A 23,473-nucleotide genomic window follows, 5' to 3' on the forward strand; every position below is an offset into this window, starting at 1 on the left:
TCGTCTCCGACACTGATAAGAAAAACTCGGAAAGATTTCTACAATTAGAATCTAATTTTAGGAATCAACAAGCTAGCATTCAAAACATAGAAAAACAAATAAATCAACTAGCACAAAATTTTTCCGAGAGACCGCAAGGCGCATTACCTAGCAATACCGAAACAAACCCAAAGGCGCAAGTTCACCTCATCACACTACGAAACCGCACCGTAGGGCCTGCAGAAGTACCTCCACCAACGGAAGAAACAATGCCAACACATCTGCAGGAAAAGAACTCTCCCCCATCACCAGAACCTACCAAGGCTCCTCGAGTTCCATACCCCGGTAGGTTAATTAGTCAAAAAACCAATGAGCAATTCGCAAAATTCGAAAGTTTGTTAAAACAATTGCATGTCAATATTCCTTTTATCGAAGTCCTAACCCAAATGCCCAAATACTCTAAATTTATGAGGGACTTCCTTACACATAAAAAGAAAATTGAAAATTTGCAATTAGTTAATTTAGGCGAAGAATGCTCTGCCCTCGTACTCAATAAACTACCCCAAAAGAAAATCGATCCCGGAAGTTTCACGATTCCATGTTCAATAGGGGAATCACCCGTTCGCAATGCCTTGGCCGACTTAGGGGCTAGCATTAACCTCATGCCCTCATCAATGTTCAAAAGGCTTGGCTTGGGAACCACGAGCCCTACAAAAATAAGCATACAACTCGCTGATCGATCAGTCAAGTTCCCACAAGGTGTCATCGAGAATGTCTTGGTAAGGGTAAGCAAATTCGTTTATCCCGTTGACTTTGTCATACTCGACATGGAGGAAGACACCGAGGTCCCCCTTATCCTAGGGAGACCCTTCCTTGCCACAGCACAAGCAGTGGTAGACATGAATGAAGGGACACTGACTTTGAGGTATGGGGACGATGAGGTGAAGTTCGGAGTTGGGAAGAAAATAGAGGACGACGACCCAGTCAATTACATGAAGGTTATTGATTCAAGCTTGGATGCCGCTCTCCGACGGTGTAACTTGGGAAGCAAGGCACTCCACTCAGAAGATATATATAACCAGAAATCGGGTCTAGCCAAGGACCCTTATAAACGTGGCGCACCACGGAGGCATTCCGCGGATCTATCCTTAGTTTAGTTTAGTTTAATCTTTTAATTTTTGCAGAATAAAACACACTCATGGTGGTAATGGATGAAAAAGGGAACGAGAAAAAATGGAACCATGCACGAAGAACAGAACAACCCGACAAAAATCTCCATTACAGAAGGCTCAACACGGGCCGTGCCCAACCAACACGGCCCCGTGCTGAGCCCCTGCAGAAAAATCACCCAGTTCAGGTAACTGGACACGGGCCGTGTTCAGCGGACACGCCCCCGTGTCCAGGCTTCTGTTTCAATTCGGTAATTTTTGTTACTGGCACTTGACCACGGGGCCGTGCCCGGTGAACACGGGGCCGTGTCGAGGATGCCAGTAACAGAAATCTTTGTTTTTTAACACACTTTTATACATTCTAATCAACCAAAAATATTATTTTTGGACACATTGAGGACAATGTGTAATTTAAGTGTGGGGGAGATGCTAAAACCTTGAAATTTTGCAAAATCCTAAACACAAGCCTTACACAAAACTCTATTGGAACCGCTAAACACCCCAAATTTTTTCAAAAACTTTTTCATTTTTTTTATTTTTATTTACTTGTCTTAGTTTAAATTGGGAAGAACAAGTTCTAAAAAAGGTTATATTTTTACAAGTTTACAACCGATAGCGTCGTGATAAAAAAAAAGAACCAACATAAGAAAATTATGAAACGGCATAACAAGTCTAGTTTAAAATTCGATTATATATGCTTGGTCACATTAAAAACCCATTCCACAAAAGTGAGTTTTGAGCCTTTATTGAGCATAAAAATACACATATTTAGATTAAATGCTCATTTTTCGTTTCTTGTGTGAATAGCCGCTCGGTCCTTACAAATCTAGAACTTGCCACGACGATACATTCCCGGTCCTTACCAACTTAAACCCAAGTAAGTAAATGATGGAGGCATTAGGACTAACTATTTTTCTTTCAAAACCATTATTTTTCAATTTTTTTACCTACACAAAATCCCCCTAGAAAACCCCTTTGAGCCTAAACCTTTCATTTCATTACCCCAAAAAAAACCATTTTTACCCACCAAAAACCTTTTTCATTTTTTTTCACCCTTTATTTTAGTAACAAGCTCGGTTTTTCGTCAACTTGCCCTTTCATGTGACATCAAAAAAAAAAAAAAATGATGATGAAGTCAAAAACAAACAAAAGCTATAAAAAGCTTGTTTGGAGAAATACTTCAAAAATAAAAAGTCACTAAAAATAAGGTACTTCACGAAAACCGACGCTTGTTACGATTTTCGCCCTTTTTACTAACCACTAACCAACCACCCACCTTTAAACCCAAGCCTTCACCCAAAAAGTCCTCTTGATATTTACAAAGGTAAAAAGTTAAAAAGGAGGAGGATTGATTGCTTGGCAAGCCTATGGAAAGACGTAAGTTCCGTGCCGCTCCCGAGTGATTCACTAAAATATACACCTTCGGCCGAGTGTTGAGTGATCTCCCGTGAGGTATGTGAACTTGTATATAAATGGAATTTTAATAAGGCATGCTATGCCCAAATAAGTAATTTATCTTATGAAAAGTTCAAAATAAATCATAACGAATAGGATTGTAAATAAATAAAAATAAAGCCTATAAAAAACCTTGGATTCCCGACACTCTAGGACAAGCTAAAAAACTTCTCTTCTACCTATTCCATTTGGGAGTGTAAGCCACATTTAAAGAGTTTTGCTTGAGGACAAGCAAAAGTTCAAGTGTGGGGGTATTTGATGTATGTAAAATGCAACATATAAAACACATCAATTAAGGCATAAAACTAACCCTTTTTTAGTACTAATGTTGGAAAAAGAGTGTTTTTGTCTTCCTTTTGTATTTTCAGGATGAAATGAGCTCAAAATCACAAAAGAAGCAAAAAGACCACTAATTCTACCATAAATACAAGAAAAGGAACAAAAGTAGACTGCCCGGACCCTCAACGGAACCTCCCAAAGCAAAAAGGAAGAAACAGAGTCTGAATACGCCCCGTGTCCAGCGAACACGGGGGCGTGCCCAGGAAGCAGCAGAAAAGACAAACCAGTAGAAGCTTCCATTGCCCACCACGGGGCCGTGTCCAGCGAGCACGGGGGCGTGGTGAAAGTACAGCAGGCGCATTAATTGTAATTCGCAATTACAATTAATGAGGAGAGAGAGTGTCAGGCGGGCACGGGGCCGTGTCCAGCGGACACGGGGCCGTGTCCAGCCTTCTGTTCAGCCTATAAATAGAGGAGCTTGGCTTCATTCTCTCTCATCCCTTGGCACACCACCTCTCTCACACTTCATCCACCACCCACCACCACCATAACACCATCATCCACCACCATCATCCATTGTCCATCGTAGAGTGTGTGAGTCGTCTCGGGATCCAAGATTGATCGTAAGAGTTCTTGACAATCAAGGCCATGTTTGCCTAAGTCTCTTACATCACTTGGTGAAGACAAGTGTTTAGTATAATACTTTTTATTTTTAATATTTTGCACTTTTTATTTGGTTTTGTATTAATGACTTTAATAACTAGTTACTTATGTTGAAGGTGATCTTTCCTTATCGTTTGTCCGTGGTGTCTTGGCATTATTTTACTGTCTATATAAAATAAAAGATTTTCACCATTCATATCTCCACGGTCTATATGGAGGTATGTTGGCTACCTGGTCGGGGGTTAAGGGAACGGTTTGGTAAGGGTCTTGCCCTTGTTCAGCGTTTAGAGGTCCTGCTTGGGACCTGGGTCAAATTTAGTAGGATCTCCTTCAATGCCCATAGGTATTGGATGGCGGGGATCCAAACTCTTTGACCCCCTCATAAGTTAACTACTATTAATACTATAACCCGGTTATTTAGGACTGTATCCCTGCTGACTCAGACTACTTAGCCGAGGGTAACGTCACCGCCAGAAGCGGGGCCTACCACAATTTGCATTAATAACTTAATTCATTATCTTCCAATAATCCGACCCTTTAGGATTGTATCCTTGCTGACTCAAACTACTGGGTTGAGGGTAACGTCACCTTCAAAAGAGGGGCCTACTACAATAACTAAGATAATCTCTTAAACAAGTGCAAAAGTGCGAAAATAATCAAAGGTTATACTAATACACGTGTCGGATCCAAGTGATTCATCTTGTCTATCTGTTTTTATTTTATTTTTATTTTCAGCATTTAGTTAGTTTTTATTTTTCTTAGTTTAAAACATTTTTCTAACTTTTTGATTTGATTAGACGTTGAGGATAAACCGGTATTAAAAGCTCTTGTGTCCTTGGACGACCTCGGTATCTTACCAACACTATACTACGTCCACGATGGGTGCACTTGCCCATATGTGTGTTTAGTGTTAGTGAATATCGTGTTTTATAAATTTAAAACTTGGCTAAAAGTGTAAAAAGGGCTTAAATATACATCAAAAATATATACACACTGACACGCATCATGATTCATAGGGAATGATTGAAATTCCCTTCGAACCAGTGTAAAGGTGGTATTTGGGAACGATCTCCTACACGTATAAGCGGATGCTGCATGAGATACAGTAACTTTCCAACGGATTACTAAAGGGAATTTCGAGGACGAAATTCTTTTAACGAGGGGAGACTGTGACACCCATGACAAAACCAGGTACACCCTAAACGGTCCAAAACTGTAAAGCACACTTAATACTTTAATTGCGCGAAAACCCTAAAAATATGTGTGACTTGTGTGCTTGATTAAACGATACATGTTATGTCTCGAAGGAATCCGAGAACACGTTATGACTGACATGACACTAATAAGGGCCAACGGTGCGAAGCTGGTGTCCTTAGCCTTGAAACACGTGTTAAAGAGGAGCTTTCCATTTAACAGCGAACTAAACCTTTGACATTGATTATTAGGTGTAACAACTCTCATTAAAATTTATAATTAGAATGATAATTAGTCAATAAGGAAACCCTAATTGAGACACCCAAGTAATTCTGCACTAACCCTAAAAATTTTCAGGACAATCGGAATTAGGATCAGGGCCCCTAAAACTCAGGGGGATAAAACCCTAATTGATAATTATCTTTAAATTGCGTTGTCTAAACTAAGAATTTTCGAAATAGTTGATTCATCAAGCCTATACCACTGACTAGGCTACTCTATAAATTAGACCGAACCCTTACGGACCATAAGGGTTATGGTTTACGGTCCGTAAGCGAGGCTATTTTCTGGCTATAAATAGCCGACCTTGGGACTTGAATTTGGAAATGAAAACGACGTAAAATTTCTGTCTGTACGTTGAGTTACAATCGTTATACTACAATTAAACACACACTGCTTTCGAATTGCTGCCGCAAAACAGGGTAATCACTCGATCGCTATTACGATTCATTTTCCGAGATCAATATATCCAATGAATGTTTAAGTGCCGCCCACACCAGGGTGATACTTTGTCGTTCGTCGTTAAATCGATGGATGTTTAAGTATCGCACTTTGTCGTTCGTTGTGAGAATTTGATCTCGTGAGTTATCGTAACTGCTGTATTGATCACTAACCCGGTTTTGTGTGCATTATTATTATTTTAGGTTAAACAAGGCTAAATCATATTTTGTCCGTGTTAAATCTGCAATGTGAGTCATTCTCTCTTTTTATCAAATGTTTTACAATACTCCAAATTATTTTCAGAATTATAATTACAGTGATTAAGTTGATGTAATCACCAAATTACAGCCAGTATGTGGGGTATTGTGCACATTACTACTGTTTTTATCACTTTAGGTGGGCGAACCTAAAATTTAGTGATACGTCATTCATTGGGGCAGCCAATGGTGATATGACCACTGTCACAGATCCGGTCGAGTGACAAATACTGTGGGTAGTTGGTTGATATCAGAAACATATGTAAAAGATCTTAATACTGTGAATTATAACAAATATGTCATTTTCAGTAAAATGAATGATTCACTCAGTATTTCCCCGCTGACAAAACCTTTTTTCAACATGTTTCAGGTGATCTACTATAATTCAGGAAAAGTGCTGGAGAGCATTTCAAGCTTACGATAGTGACTCAGTATAAAATAAAGAAATATGTTTTGAAATAAAGATTTATCAGAAAAACCTTATTATTGTAAATTATCGGGGTTTTATCCCGAGTTATGAAATAAAATAATAAAGGAAAATTTTTTAGCTTTATAACGATCCTGATGTTAAAGAATTCCGCTGCTAAAATCACATAAACAAATATCACGGGATTTCTGTCCCGCGGCTCCTGAAACGTGTCAAACCGGGTCGGGGGCCGTGACATTAGGTTATCGGTAGCATGATTTAAGATTCCGAGTTCCAGGAACATCTTAGTTTTGTGCCATAGACTGTGACATAAGGTTTGAAGCCAATCAGAGATTAGGCACGCAAAACGAAGCAGCTTCCCGGTTAGGGAAACGCCTTCGTTTCCGGCATAACAAAACGCAACCAAACATGCAAGGACCAGTCAATCAAGCTTAAAAACACTTAAACTACTCTAATATGAGACTTTTATGATTAAAACGTAACTGGGTTCGTATTTCGAGACGGTTATGCATGATTTTTAAAACCGAGTCTTTAGACACTAATTACGTGTGAAACGGAGTCCGTCACGCAAATCGTGAACGCGTCCGGGACCCGTAAACGAACCTAAAGACTCAACCGAAGATAAACATCATCTTTTAACATGTTGCACGAAGTACGACTTAGCTACTACTGGGGTAGGGGTACCCCCTTATTTTATTTTTTTTTCCTTTTATATTGTTTTCATTTTCATTTTCCTTTTATTTAACACAAAAATTATGGTCTCCTTCAAGAACCATCAGCTGATCCTTCCATAAACCAACCTAAATCAAAGGTATCAACTTGAATTCATAAGGTTTTAAGCATGATTTCTTGGTTAAACATGGTTTAGGTCATGAAAACCCTTTTTTATCCATGAATTTTGGAGTTTTAAACAAGTTTGTGGGCTGAATAAGAACACCATGGGAATTCGCTAGTGTTATATGGTAGCCATGGTTAAAAATCTTTGGGTTTTGATACCCTAATCAACACCTATTTGACAAAAAATCGCATAACTATTCGAGTAACCGAAAAACAATGAAACAAAGCTTGATTGATATGGGTTATGGCATGGGTTGGATTTTTCTTGGTATATAGGTACTGAATATGGCTCACACACACTTCTGGGCTCAAGAAAAACGCTCGGAATCGAAGGAATCGCTAGGTATATGACCCGAAACTTAAATCTAGACTAGGCAGAATATTGTTCGGACTATAACTCGGTCCGTGGGTGTTGGATTGAGCTGAAATTTGGTGTGATGGTTAAGGGTAGTGTCAGGAAGGTCCACATAAAATTTAGAATTTTTTGAAATGTTTACGATTTTTGGTGAATTTTTGACTGTTTTACAAAAAGAATTCGGTAAAAAATACCAAATGGATTCAATAAATCACCATATTTTGCAGAGACACTAAGCAACATATGAGGAACGTTCTGGGAAAATTCAGAGTCCATTGGTTGAGTTTTGATTTGGGTTAAAAAAACCGCGTTTTTTGCGAATTTTGGGTAGCCAGAAACGTACTGAAACAAAATCGGAAAAATCTTAAAAATTATGGAGATGTTTCTGGAAAAATAAGGGATGTCCAGGAATTTTTTTGGGAATTTTTGTATCAATGATGGTAATTAATGTTAATTCTGTGGTTAAATATGGTTTTAAAAATAATTTATATAGACAAGTAAAATACCAAAATAAATTCCCAAAAATTTTTCCCATATTCTACAGATTTTTACTGAGTTATATAAAAATTTTCAGAATTTTATTCAAATTATAAATAAAATGGGAATTTTTGGGATTAAAAATGGGTTATTTTAAATCAATTTCGGCAGTTTACCGTGTAACGAACCTGCTAAACTGGGAACTGACCCAACCCGAGAAATACTATAATTGGAACACAGGGAATATGCTGGGGGATTTCAGGGTGACGTGGACACTTGGGGTGTGTCCAATACCAGTACGGGAAAATCCCTGACCGTTGAAACGGAAACTCAAAATTGGGCAACCTGGACTCCCCAAACACCCAAACTCCCTTAATGAGAAGTTAATAATTCTTAAATAACAACGTGTTGGCACTATTGGTATTCTCGTACCATTATCCAAACACGTTAAACTACTGACATTGGCTGGCACGCGAACCGGTGCCCGGAAGCCTAACTGAAAACTAATACTACCCTGACCTCCATCACCATACCCATGTCCTATAGACTCAATCCGGGGTGAAAACTCCTGACCAAATCCAAGTTATAACCATTATCGACTTAGATACTGATTTGAGTCCTTACTTGCATGTGTGCTATTAAAGCTGATTTTGTTGATTAAACACTCTTTAGCCGAGACTACCATTTGCACTGTGAGTTCCCTTCCCCCCACTTTTAAACTGTTTTCCTGTTTTCTGGGGTGAAGTGCATGTACAAACTGTGTTCTTGTTTTGAAGTAATTTGCATGTTACAAACTGTGTTAATTGCACCAACTTATGATAATGTGAAATTGCCTAACCCACGAACTACCTCGACTAATTGTAACACGGACCGGCGAACTGGAGGTGTCCGTTGTGACACGGTCCGGCAAGCTGAAGGTGCTGATTGTAACACAGACCGGTGAACTGTAGGTGTCCGTTGTGACACGGTCCGGCAAGCTAAATGTGTCGATTCTAATACGGGCCGGCGAGCTGGAGGTGTCTTGTGTGACACGGTCCGGCGTGCTGAAGGAGTTTGTGACCTCGGGAAATTCCATTTGTGATTGTGCTCTCGTGTAATTCCATCTGTGACCTATGACCTGTGCAATTAAACTTGTTAACACATTTTACTACGATACAACCAAACTAGTGGAACTCACCAGCAGCGTTTAGCTGACCCTTTTAAAACTAACATGCATTTCATTTAACTTGAGACTGATGTGATCCGTGTATGTTGTTCAAGACGTGTTTATTGGCAAATATTGAGATAGACGCATGCGACTTAGAAGACTTATGTGGTTCATAGGAACACGCAGTTGTAACATACATGTAGTATGTGATCGACATTTTGTAATTAATAAAATGTAGTGTCTTTATAAACAATGTGCTTGTACCAGAGGTGTCTGTTGCATCCCACGTTTTTTCTTCCGCTGCAAATCCGGGTGTGACAAACCTTGAGGTGGATTGAAGCTTATGTCGTGTTCAAAAGCCCAAAGTTATTTGAGAAAAGGATATGTTGCTTTTCTGGCGCATGTCACCGAGGAGAAAGACAAGAGTAAGCGTATTCAAGATATTCCGATTGTTCGAGATTATCCAGAGGTATTTCCTGATGAACTGCCTGGTTTGCCCCCAGTTCGTCAAGTCGAGTTTCATATTGACCCTGTACCCAATGCCAACCCGATTGCGAAAGCACCTTATCGTCTTGCACCGTCTGAGATGAAAGAGTTATCGAAACAGCTTCAAGAGTTATCTGATAAAGGATTCATCCATCCGAGTCATTCACCTTGGGGAGCTCCTGTCCTCTTTGTGAAAAAGAAAGATGGATCTTTTCGAATGTGTATCGATTATCATGAGCTTAACAAGCTTACCATCAAGAATCGATATCCCCTACCTCGAATTGATGATCTCTTCAACCAGCTGCAAGGTGCTTCATGCTTTTCCAAGATCGATCTGCGTTCTGGGTGTCATCAACTTCGTGTTCTCGAAGAAAATGTTCCCAAAACTGCTTTCCGCACGAGATATGGGCATTACGAGTTCACTGTCATGCCTTTTGGTTTGACAAATCCCCCAGCTATCTTTATGGACTTAATGAATAGGGTCTGTAAACCTTATTTAGACAAGTTCATCATTGTGTTCATCGATGATATTCTCATTTATTCGAAGTCTCGAGCCGAGCACAAGAGACACCTTCGTTTGACATTGGAACTCCTAAAGAAGGAACAATTTTTTGCTAAATTGTGACATCTGTGCCTCCACGGCCATCAAACAAAAACAAAATCAATGAAATATTGTATTTCATACTTAGGATTTGTATAAATATGTGTATCATTTACACATATCAATTCTCGTTCGATTTCAAGCTCTAAATCGCTTTCTGGAAAGTTATGCGCGAACTGATGCGTAAACGTAATCAGTTTAGCGCGACAATTACTCCAGAATAGTGACATAGGCTTAACATACATTAAATAACCTTTACATAACATAGAAATAAGTTTTGGAGGGTTTGGTGTGTCGAAATCAAGTTTATTCGCTTACAGGGACTAATTTCGACAAACTGCGAAAGTATGCCGATTCGAACTGTAACGAACATTCCGGAACTTGATCATAAGTTAAACATACCCTAAATAACCATTACATAGCTTAGAAATAGGCTTTGAAGGGTTCGGTACGCTAAAATAAACTTTATTGATCAATAGGGACTAAAAGCGTCAAAAAGTGCTCAAGTTTGCATTTTCGCACATATCTTACGTTCTGAATATATCCGGACATCCAAAAATTTATGTAAGCATTAAAATATTATGTTTTAATGTTTGGCATAATAAAAATCCATTCGTCGCGCAATTTGGATCGTTTTTGCGTCCGTTACGACTCCCGTCGTAATTAACCGAACAACGCAACCGTACGACCAAACGAACCAACATCCAAGATATTTTTGAGCATGTTTTGAGTTCCCTATACTTTAAATTCATTTTAGAGCCTTGAAATGAGGTTAACGGGGCTTAAACGTGTCAAAAATGAGCCGAAATGCAAGTTTTACAAGTTCAGGGGCTAAACTGTCATTTTATGAAAGTGCTGGTCTGCAGGTCCCTTACGGACCGTATGGGCATGTGCTTACGGTCCGTAAGCAGTCCCCAGATCATCAGAAATGCAGAAACATTGAATCTGGTCCATTCCACCTGTTCCAATGGTTTTTACCCCTTGAATTTCACACTATGGGTTGGTATTTGATGTCCCCATGGTATTCAAAACCTTGTGCCCAAGTGTGGATTTCCTAACGGTTGTGGATTTCCTATACCCAACCCCCACTTCATTCATTCCCACATTTGATCTGAGTTTTTCTCTAAGTGGTTGTGTTTGTGCACTTCCTACCTGAGATTTACTTGGAATCAAACCTTGCGGGAACCTTCTGTAAGTATTCTTTCGCGTTTAGCGATCGTTTTAGCGTTAAAGTCAAACTATATTTGACTTTCTACTTTGACAAGTTTATGGTCAACGCGAAGTTCGTTTGAACTTCATAACGTGAGCGTAATCACGATGGTTATAGTCCCTAGTGGCTATACCTACTGATTACCACGTTATCTAGGCTTAGTGACGAGTCGTAGTTTCGGCCAAAATGCGTTTTCTCGCGTATTTTGTAACCAAACTACTCAAGGATGTCAAAACCATTTGTTTTGATATCAAAACCTGTTTTCTAACTTAACTAAACATGTTTCGACATGTTTAACTCGTCGCTTTTTTAGTTTAGTGCTTGTGTAGAGTCGTAAGTCAAGCGGACTAAACACCCGCTTAGACTTTCGAACACGACCCGTTTGGTCGATCATTAGGATCCGACCAAACATGTTTTGTGACCATAATAGAGTAGGGAATAACCTTTCTAGGTTATACCTTATGGTCACTTAGGTTTAATTAGTCGCATGATAGGTAGTTATATGCCTTTAGTAAATTACCAAAATACCCTTTTCATACATAATTGGTAATTAAGCATATGTAACCTAAACTTTTGACACATAACTAATTATGTAACATAATTAAACAAGTATGGGCGTATAGTACTTGTCATAGGACTAGTTAGACTTCTCGAACGCGCGTTTGCGCGCACGACGCGTTAAAGTAGCGTAAGCTACCTTAATGGGTCGTAACGGGTCGAAAGCACTTAGGTTAGGTTTCAATTTAGTATGTAGGCATTGTTAAATCACGTCATATGAGTTCCAATAACTCATTTGGTTTACAAGACCTCATCCTATCCGATCCTCCGACTTAGGTCCGGTTTATTTATATAGTTATTAGGTTGCCTATTGATTCCGTGCTCCCTCGCTTTGCTTGGTTGTTGTTCAAAGACTGCTAAGCATTCTCAGGCGAGTACATAGTTCCCCTATTTTACTGTTTTCGATTGTTTTGGGGTGATCCATATGTGTTAAATGATTTCAATGTTTAAACGATGTTTTCCAAAAACGATTAAGATGGTTTATATTAAAACTAATAACGATTTTGATAATATGAACAAGCTTGTTGGGTGTAATTACATAACGAATAATATCCATTAATTTTGGCCAAACCGGGACCAGTATTAGGTGATGGTACCATAGGATCTGACAAATCCCGCTATCAGACTGCACCCATGGTTATGTGTGGGTTAGGTGGGTAGCGACCGAATCTGTAATTGTTAATTTACCCTTTGGTGGTTAGTTAATGCGAGATGATTGTTAACTTACCCTTTGGTGGTTAGTTAATGCGAGATTGGCGATAGGCGAGTCACGAAGGTTTGGATATTATTAGCGAGGCGACCAAAAGTAGTTTCACCATTAAAACGAGTTAAACGATTTTGGGATGAGATACATGATTTGAAACAATTTAAACGAGATAAACGATTTGGTCAAACGATTGGTTTTGGGATGTGAATAAATAATGGGACACGTGTAGCATGATTAAAGCATGGTAGATACGCCGCTGGTACATCTTATATATAAATGCTCTTATCATATTACATTTTGAGTCATTATTTAGTTCACTGGGGGAAACGATTTTAAAACGATGTCACACAACGAGGTTTTTGAAATGATATAAACCATTCGAGTTTTGTTAACGAGTTATTACGAGATTTTTTCAAAATTGATTTAACTAAATGTTTTAGGGTTAAGAATCATGGCTACGAGATTTTATAACAAACTATAACCAATTTGATTTGAGTTGGTTATTTATGTTGTAATACACTTTTCAAAACAAGGTAAGTATTTTGACTCTTTGAGTCTAACAAGGTACTACAACATATAAACTAGCCATGAATCCGACACTCTCATAAAACCTATATACTCGCCAGCATGTCTTTGCTGACCTTGTTTTCACATGTGTTTCAGGCGATGTTGATTGCTAGGATGTATGCACACATAGGACTGGACGAGGCCTTAGTGACTTAATAACAATGATAGACTATGTTTAACTTGTCTGTTAGATTTCAAGACGATGTAAATGTTTAATGTTTAATAAAACGAAACTTCAAATTTCCGTGTGTTTTGAAACAATGATTCTGTTACAACACCCCCCGATGTTTCCGCCACGTTTTGTTGTTTTAACGTGGTCGGGGTGTGACATAAATTCTCCAAGAGTGAATTCTGGCTTAAAGAAGTTCAGTTTTTGGGTCATATAGTCAACGGGCAGGGTATTCATGTGGATCCCTCTAAAATTGCTGCTACTAAGGATTGGAATACACCGACGACACCTACAGAGTTTTGATCTTTACTTGGTCTTGCCGGATATTATCGACGTTTTATTTCAAACTTCTCCAAAATCGCGGTTCCACTCACTACTTTGACCCAGAAGAATAAGCCTTTTGAGTGGGGACCCAAGCAAGAAGAAGCGTTCCAAATGCTAAAACAAAAGTTATGTAATGCTCCTGTTCTATCTTTGCCCGATGGAAATGATGATTTTGTTGTTTATTGTGATGCGTCCAACTTAGGCCTTGGTTGCGTTCTTATGCAATGAGGTAAAGTGATAGCTTATGCGTCAAGACAGCTGAAAATTCATGTGAAGAACTACACGACTCATGATCTTGAATTGGGAGCTGTGGTTTTTGCTCTAAAAATCTGGAGACACTCCCTCTATGGCACGAAGTGTGTGGTTTTCACAGACCACAAGAGTCTCCAGCATATTCTTAATCAGAAGGAGTTGAACATGAGGCAACGACGACGATTGCGAGATTCGTTACCATCCTGGTAAGGCGAATGTCGTAGCCGATGCGCTTAGTTGAAAGGAGCGAGTCAAGCTTCATTCTGTTCAAACTCTATCTGATCTTCAAACTCGTATCCTTCAAGCTCAATAATTTTGTGTTTCACAAAATTTGATAGGTAAGGAATTACCACGTCACCTTGAGCTTAAACTCGAAGTGAAAGGCGATGGTTTACTCTACTTCAAGGATCGTTTGTGGATTCCGAAACAAGACGATCTCCGCACTTTAGTAATGGACGAGTCTCACAAGTCTCGATATTCTATCCATCCTGGTGCTGATAAAATGTACAAGGATCTTCGTACTCAGTACTGGTGGCCTGGTATGAAGAAGGATGTGGCCTTGTATGTATCAAAATGCCTAACTTGTCTCAAAGTCAAGGTTGAACATCAACGACCTTCTGGTTTGCTTGTACAACCAGAGATACCGGTTTGGAAGTGGGAAAACATTGCGATGGATCTCATCACTAAGTTACCGCGTACGTCTAAAGGTCATGATGCTATTTGGGTTGTTATCGATCGATTAATGAAATCAGCTCATTTTATTCCGATTCGCGAGGATCTATCTGCTGATAAACTGTCAAAGATTTATGTGGATGAGATTGTATCACGACATGGTGTTCCTTTGGATATCATTTCCAATCGTGATGCTCGGTTTTCATCTCATTTCTGGAAGACCATGCAATCTGCTTTGGGAACCCAACTAAATCTAAGCACTGCTTATCATCCCCAAACAGATGGACAATCTGACAGAACGATTCAAACTTTGGAGGATATGCTTAGAGCATGCGTTATAGACTTTGATGGTAATTGGGATTCTCATCTTCCTCTGATCGAGTTCTCTTACAACAATAGTTATCATCCTAGTATCAATATAGCACCATTCGAAGCTCTCTACGGTCGAAAATGTCGTTCACCTGTCTGTTGGAATGAGATCGGTGAAGCCCAGCTTACTGGACCTGAGCTCATTCTGGAAACAACAGACAAAATCAAGAAAATCCGCGATAATCTTGTGACAGCTCGATGCCGTCAAAAGAGTTATGCGGATATGCGACGCAAGCCCTTAGAATTTCAAGTCGGAGACCGTGTCGTACTCAAGGTGTCACCTTGGAAGGGAGTGGTGAGATTTGGAAACAAAGGAAAACTTGCACCTCGATATGTGGGACCATTTAAGATTGTGGAAAGAATTGGGAAGGTTGGCTATCGACTAGAGCTACCTCCAGAGCTTGGAAATATTCATCCGACTTTTCATGTGTCCAATTTGCGAAAGTGTTTAGTTGATGCTGATCTTCACATCCCTCTCGACGAGATCCGAATCGATGAAACGATGCACTTCGTCGTGAAACCTGTGGAGATAGTGGACCGTGCATTCAAACAGTTGAAGAACAAACGGATTCGATTGGTCAAAGTTCACTGGGAGTCCAAACGTGGCCCAGAGTTTACTTGGGAATGTGAGGACCAAATGAAGGCGAAATATCTGCATTTGTTTTCACAAGCTTCCTCTAGTTAAAATTTCGGGACGAAATTTCCTAAAGTAGGGGAAACTGTGATAATTATGTTCTGTAATCGATGTACAATGTAAAACAATGTTAATTATCAATAAAACAATGTGCTTGGGTGTTATTATAGGTGTTTTGGTGTTATTATGTGTGTATTTAGGTTTGAGGATTTTTCAATTTGATTCGATTCCGATTTCAAGCTTTAAATCGCTTTCTGGAAGGTTATACGCAAACTGGTGCGTAGACGCAGTTAGTTTAATGCGAGAAACACTCCAGGATAGTGACATAGGCTTAACATACCTTAAATAACCTCCACATAACTTAGAAATAACTTTTGGATGGTTTGGTGTGTTGAAATCAAGTTTGTTCGATCGCAGGGACTATTTGTGTCAAACTGCGAAACTATACCGATTTGTATAGTAACGAACATTCCGTAACTTGATCATAAGTTAAACATACCCTAAATATCCTTTACATAGCTTAGAAACAGGCTTTGAGGGGTTCGATATGCTAAAATAAACTTATTTGATCAATAGGGACTAAAAGCGTCAAAAAGTGCACAAGTTTGCATTTTCGCGCATATCTTTCGTTCTGAATATATCCGGACACCCAAAAATTTATGTAAGCATTAAAATATTTTTTTTTAGTGTTTGGAATAAGAAAAATTCATTCGTCGCGTAATTTGGATCGTTTTTAGCGTTCGTGCGCTTTTCGTCGTAATTAAGCGAATATCGCGATCGTACGACCAAACGAACCGACATCCGGCATATTTTTGAACATGTTTCATGTCCACAATGTTTAGCATCATTGTAAAGCATTGAAAATGGTTTAACAGGCTTCAAACGGGTCAGAAACCAAGGTTTTACAATGCAGGGGCCATTTCTGCACATTCTGCCAAAGTTTGCCCAGGCAGGCCGCGTAAGACTTATCTGTCTCTTACGCAGGCCACGTACAAGTGCCCAGATCAGAAAAATAGTCTGTTCAATTCAGTAGCTGGATTTTTGAGTTGCACATGGTTTTGTAAATCAGTGGGCATGAGGTGTACGACTGAGATTGAATCACGTTTTACGTGGAACGATCCTAACGGTTCTAGTTTTCCAATAAATAGCAACCCCCATTTCATTTCAAAACCCACATTTGATCTGAGATTTCTCTAAGTTGAGGTGTTTTATCACTTCATACCTTGAATACTTGGAATCAAATCTCTCTTGGACCTCTTGTAAGTCTTCTTTCGTTCTTTTTATGCGTTTTTAGCGTAAAGGTCAAATTGCGTTTGACTTTCTGCATTGACCAGTTTATGGTCAATGCGAAGTTCGTTTGAACTTCATAACGTGAGCGTAATCACGAAGGTTATAGTCCCTAGTGACTATACCCACTGATTACCACGTTATCTAGGCTTAGTGACGAGTCGTAGTTTCGGCCAAAATGCGTATTCCCCCGTATTTTGTAACCAAACTATTTTTAGGTATCAAAACCGTTTGTTTTGATACCAAACCTGTTTTCTAAATTCGATAAACATGTTTTAACATGTTTAACTCGTCACTTTTAGATTAGTGCTTGTGTAGAGTCGTAAGTCAAGCGGACTAAACACTCGCTTAGACTTTCGAACTCGACCCGTTTGGTCGATCATTAGGATCCGACCAAACATGCTTAGTGACCATAGTTACATAAGGAATAACCTTCCGAGGTTATACCTTATGGTCACTCAGGTTTAATTAGTTATATGATAGGTAGTTTATATGCCTTTGGTAAATGAACAAAATGCCCTTTTCATGCATAATTGGTAAATAAGCATATGTAACATAAACTTTTGTCATGTAACTGATTATGCAACATATTTAAACATGTATAGGCATATAATACTTGTCATAGGACTAGTTAGACGTCTCGAACGCGCATTGCACGCATGACGCGTTAAAGTAGCGTAAGCTACCTTAATGGGTCGCAATGGGTCGAAATCACTTAGGTTAGGTTCCGATTTAGGATGTAGGCTTTGTTAAACCATATTACATGAGTTCCAACACTCATTTGGTTTACAAGACCTCATTCTATCCGATCTTCCGATTTAGGTGTCTATTGTTTGACTAGTGATTCGATTACTAGGTGCTACTTGATTCCTCTGGTTTACTTGAGTTTGTTGAAGTTCTTTTGATTGAGGATACTTTGCACTTTATGTGAGTACATAGTTCCCCTATTTTACTGTTTTCAATTGTTTTGGGGTGATTCATATGTACAAAATGATTTCAAGGTTTAAACGATGATTTCAAAAATGATTAGGATGGTTTATACTAAACTAATAACGATTTTGATAAAGTGAACAAACTTGTTGGTTGTAGTTACATAACGAATGATATTCATTAGAATTGATCAAGCCGACCAGTATTAGGTTATGGTACCATAGGATCTGACAAATCCCATTATCGACTGCACCCATGGTTATGTGTGGGGGTTGTGGGTAACGACTGAATCTGGTGATGGTTAACTTACCCTTTGGTGGTTTGTTAATGCGAGAAGCGAGAAGCGAGATAGTCGAGTCATGAAGGTTTGAATGTTATTAGTGAGACGACCAAAAATAGTTTTCACAATTAAAACGACGATGATTTAAACGATTTTAATGAGTTAACGATTTGGAAATGATTTGAACAAGATAAACGAATTGGATAAACGATTGATTTTTGGTTAGTGTTTAGATAACGGGATGGGTGTAATGTGATGAAAGCATGGTGGATACGCCACTGGTACTTCCTATATATAAGTGTTTTCATCATATTACATACCGTGGCGTTATTTAGCTCACTTGGATAAACGATTTTGAAACGATGTCACACAACGATGTTTTCTAAAAGATATAAACCATACGAGTTTTATTAACGAGTTTTTACGAGATGTTTTACGAGTTGGTTTACTAAAACAAATGTTTTTAGGGTTAAGAATCATGGCTACGAGATTTTATAAACTATAACCAACTTGATTTGAGTTGATTAAGTTATGTTGCAATACACTTTTCAAAACGAGGTTTGTATTTTTGACTCTTGTAGTCTAATAAAGTACTACAACATATAAACAAGCCATGATTCCAACACTCTTATAAAACCTATGTACTCGCCAGCATTTCTTTGCTGACTTTGTTTTTACATATGTTTCAGGTGTTGTTGCTTGATTGATTTCTAGGATGCATGCATCACATAGGACCTGGACGAGGCCTTAGTGACATAATAACAGTGATAGTCGATATGTAACTCGTTTGTTTTGTGTTAAGACAATGTAAATTACTTAATGAATGAATAAAATGAAACTCTTTTGTATCCATGGTTGTGAAAGAATAATTCTGTTACAACACTCCCCGACGTTTCCGCCACGATTTGTTGTTTTACGTGGTCGGGGTGTGACACTAAACATATAATTTACCATTGTTATTATACTTAACAAGTTTTAAACAAAACCATACCCCCTTCCTAACCGTCCCCAGGGGACACCCCCCTAATTGTGTTTACTACAACCTTTGATGGTCAGAGATGACACCTAGAGAACCAAGAGTTAATAAGAAGGAGGGAAACTATGGACCAAGGATCATTGTTCCTTATCTACCCAACATTCCATCACTTTCAAGTTCACAAACAACTCACCACATCTCTCCCTCTCCTCTCCTCTCTTCTCAGCCGAAACCATACACCCACCCCCTCCTCATTTTCATTCAAATCTTAGCTATTTCAAGCATATCACAAGGTGCATCAAGGCTTTCTAAGATGGTGTCAAGGATTGGAAGTGGAAGGACCTTTCTTTGGAGCTTTTATCTACCATTTTTCTCCATTTTCATCTTCTAGTTTCTACCCTAGCCTTGAGCTAGTAGTAAGTGTCTTGTGAACTCAATTTTTCATCTTGTTCTAGTAGTTAAAGATTATATGTAACTAAAAATCTAAAGATCTTACAAAACCAAGAAGATGAACTTGTGAAACAAACTAAAAATCATAAGAAATAAGTTGTTTATGTTTTGTAATGAAGTTGTTTGATGATTTCTTGTGTGTATGGTGTTGAACACCACATGAACACTTGTTAGATGATGATTACATGCATGATCTCACAAGTAGGTTGATGGATCTTGAAAGATCCATGTTGAACACACATTATGTGAAGTATGAACTTGAAGAATAAGTATGATTTTGTGTAGAATATGGTTCTTACAAAGTGTAGATCATGAAAAATGAAAGATTTGAAATATCAAAGTTTCAAAGAAACAAAGTTTACTTATGATGAACATGGTTTTGATTTAAAAGTAGACTTATTACATGTGTCAAAATGAAATACTTGAAGTATTTAGGACATAAAAACTTGTAGAAAATGAAATTTTGCAAAAATGAGTCATAAGTTATAAAGATGATGTTTTTGCAAAATGATTCATATGAAGGAATAAACCATGTTTTTGAAGTTTATGGAACTTGATAAACCCCATGTTAAAAGACTACAAATTTTTATAAACTTTCAACTTCACATCTTCATGAAAATGTATTTTTATGCTTATGTTAGGTTGTAAATTGTGGTGGATAATTGTTTATGACTTTTGAAAAGAAAATGATATGCTTAAAAGCATGGAAACCTCCATTTTACAAAGGAATCTATGGCAAATTTTTTGTAAAATTTAAACACTTAGAAAAATATGTTTTTAACAAGTGTTTACAAGTAATCTTGGATTATCGTTTTAAATATAAAAACTTCCATAATTTTTGGTATAAAAATGACAAGTAATGGAAGTTGGTTTTCAAAAATAAAAATGACTAAATATATATTTAGGAAAATATATATTTAGAGATCACACAAATTATGTGCTATGTGTATATTATTTGTATTAGTTATACTAAAACTTAGGAACTTGAAATAATATATCACACAAAATACCAAAAATTATTATTAAAGAATTACAAAAATTTCAAGAAAGTAAATATATATCTTGTACACAAATAATGGACATTCAGAGAAATGGACATATTGGACAAAGTATATAAATATTCCGGAATTTAATTTATAATATAACAAACTTGGTAACGGTATCTTCTAAACCGAACAAACGACAAAGTATGTATTTTTACAATTATTATAAAGGTATCATATTTTGTCAAACTTTAAAATATACTATTTTTGAGTATATGAAAATATTTAATTTCATAAACAACTTAAAAATATAATATTTTGGTGGAAAACTGAAAATATATAATTTTTCTAACTTTGATCTTAAAAATAAATTAGTTTTAAAATATATTTGAACATTTATATTTACCAAGTCAAAAATATAGATATTTTTCTATAAACATATCATAAAATATATATATATATATATATATATATATATATTAAGAATACAAGAATATTGATTTTTAGTTGTGCAAAAACAACATTCTGGAAAAATTAAATATATATTAAGTATGAAATTCTTAATAAATACAAGAAAATATGTATTCCTATACGTACAAATACATACCAACATACACTACCAACACTAGGTAAAATACCCACATACTCATAATACAAGTATACCTATGCTTGGGAATACATACTAATGTATAATACTCAATAAACGGAATGTTAGCTACCGAAACTACAAACACGCGAATACGAGGACCATATGTCAAGACGAGTTAAAAATATATTATTTTCAACAAACCCCTTAAATGACACACATGCAATGCATGCAAAATAATATAAGTTAAAATAAAATATTTTAACTAATATACTAAACTTGAAATTTATATAATTGTGAGGAATTATATAAAGATATCATGCACTAAAAGCGTAATTCAAAGCAAAAACAAATTCAAAACAAGTCTTAGTAAGTGATTAAGACTAAGAACCGTTACAAGACCGAAGCGTCTAACAAAACCTAGCACGATTCTAGGTTGCACGACAAACCCAGGAAAACGCATTTGAGTATGCACGTAGCACGGACACAAACTTGTGAGTTCTTGTCCCCGTTTTCTTTTACCGTTTTCTTTTACCGTTTTCGGTTTACAACTTTCAGGGTTATCGAATGAACTCTTAGATTATGTGAGCGTAGGCTGTAACTGAGGTGCCATTAACCCTTTTTAGGACCACGGAACAAAGGTTAGATCTAATGGGTACAGGCGAGCCCCACTCACGGTCCATGGGGGACCACTGAGAGTGTTATTGTGTCCCTGTCGGGAGTGAACCGACACTAAAAATTTCCTACTCGTGTTGAGTGCCTCCTATGTCGTCACATATATTAATGTCCTTGCAAAACATTAATGATCAATATGTTCATAGACACTTTACATACCTACTTACAAATTGAACATTCAAATGTTTTTGAGATTCATTTGATGCGCATACACATAAAACACATGAACTCGCTCAACTTTTGTTGATGTTTTCAACATACATGTATTTCAGGAAAATAGATGGATCTTTGGCGCTGGTGTTGTTTTCAAGCTGTGAATTTCAAGTTTAGATGCCATCCATTTTTGGAGGGTTTGATTCGTATATCTCATCCTTGATGAGATATAGGATGCAAAACCTCATGAAACTAGTCTTTTGTTAAACAAGTCCTTTTGTGGAACATTGAATCTTATGATGGTTTGTAACTTTAACTTAATACTTGTGATGGTTGGAAACTTAAAAAACTTATGTTTTGTAATGTTTTAAACTTGTGTATGGATGAACACGCTTATTTTACTCATGTAGTTGTTTGTTATTATCGAATGCAATGAAAACTGATCAAGTCACACACATACGCTTCTGCAAAAGATAGGGTGTGACAGGTTGGTATCAGAGCTTCGATTGTAGTGAACTTGGATTCCTTCTCGAGTCTAAACTACAATCAATAGGATTCCCTCACGAAAACATTTTTACAACAAACCAAAAATGTTTTTCATTGCATTTACAAAAACGCCAAGATCCACGAATCAAACATTTTTCAAAAAGAAACAAAGCAAGGACATAAGTTGTGGTATGGTCTATATGGGATAGACTTGCAAAACTAGAAATAACCCACATAGTGATAATGTCAATACATGTGATATGTTGCCTTTACTTGCTTGTGTACACTAAGTAATGTTATTGTTCATTAATATATATACATGTATGTGCACGAATTATTTTTACCAGGTTACCATTTCTTCTTCTGAGGGCAGCGGTCTGTCTGATGAGCACGATCCTATGGCTATTGTCTCTGACGATGAGGTAGCACACGCCCCCGAGATCTTCACGTCTGACTCCGAGAGCGACCCAGAGATGATGTCTAACGACGACCTCGACGATTTTCAGCCCTTCGCTCTACCAGATTTTGGTGATGATGTTCCTCTTGTTGATGATGTTCTCGCTTTACCTTTACCCCTCCATGATCAGCTTATCATCGGACATCCTGATGGCAAGCATCTTGTTGAGCCTATTCTGATTCATGCTATTCCCCTTGCTGCCATCCCTGTAGAGGATTGGCTTTTCGTTGTTGATTTGGATGATGATGTTGATGTCCCTGTGATTGAGGTGGATCACCCTGATGACGACCTTGGCGATGGCGAGGTGTTCGACATCGCTATCCTGGACGTAGCATCCCCAGTTGTCTTTGTTATCGATATCTCTTCCGATTCTAACCTGCTACTCCTGTTCGTGTCCCTACACCTGTTGGTACACCTCCTCATACCCCCGTTCGAGCTACCAGTGGCAGCTCTTCACAGCCACCTGCCCCAGCGGACCATTCTAGTTGGTTGTATGCTCCAGCTTTTCCTCATACCCCTCCTACTCATGGGGCAGAGCTATCAGGTAATCCACATATACCTCCACCCGAGTTGAGTCCATATCTTCAGTTACCTCGATTATTCTCTCTATACATTATGCCGTTGTCTGATCCGTATCATCCTGCTCATCACTCTGGTTACACCAGAAATAATCTTTTGTTATCACTCCACTTGCAGGTACAGA

This window comes from Helianthus annuus, chromosome 5 (genome assembly GCF_002127325.2).
Source record: "Helianthus annuus cultivar XRQ/B chromosome 5, HanXRQr2.0-SUNRISE, whole genome shotgun sequence".
NCBI classification, from domain to species: Eukaryota; Viridiplantae; Streptophyta; class Magnoliopsida; order Asterales; family Asteraceae; genus Helianthus; species Helianthus annuus.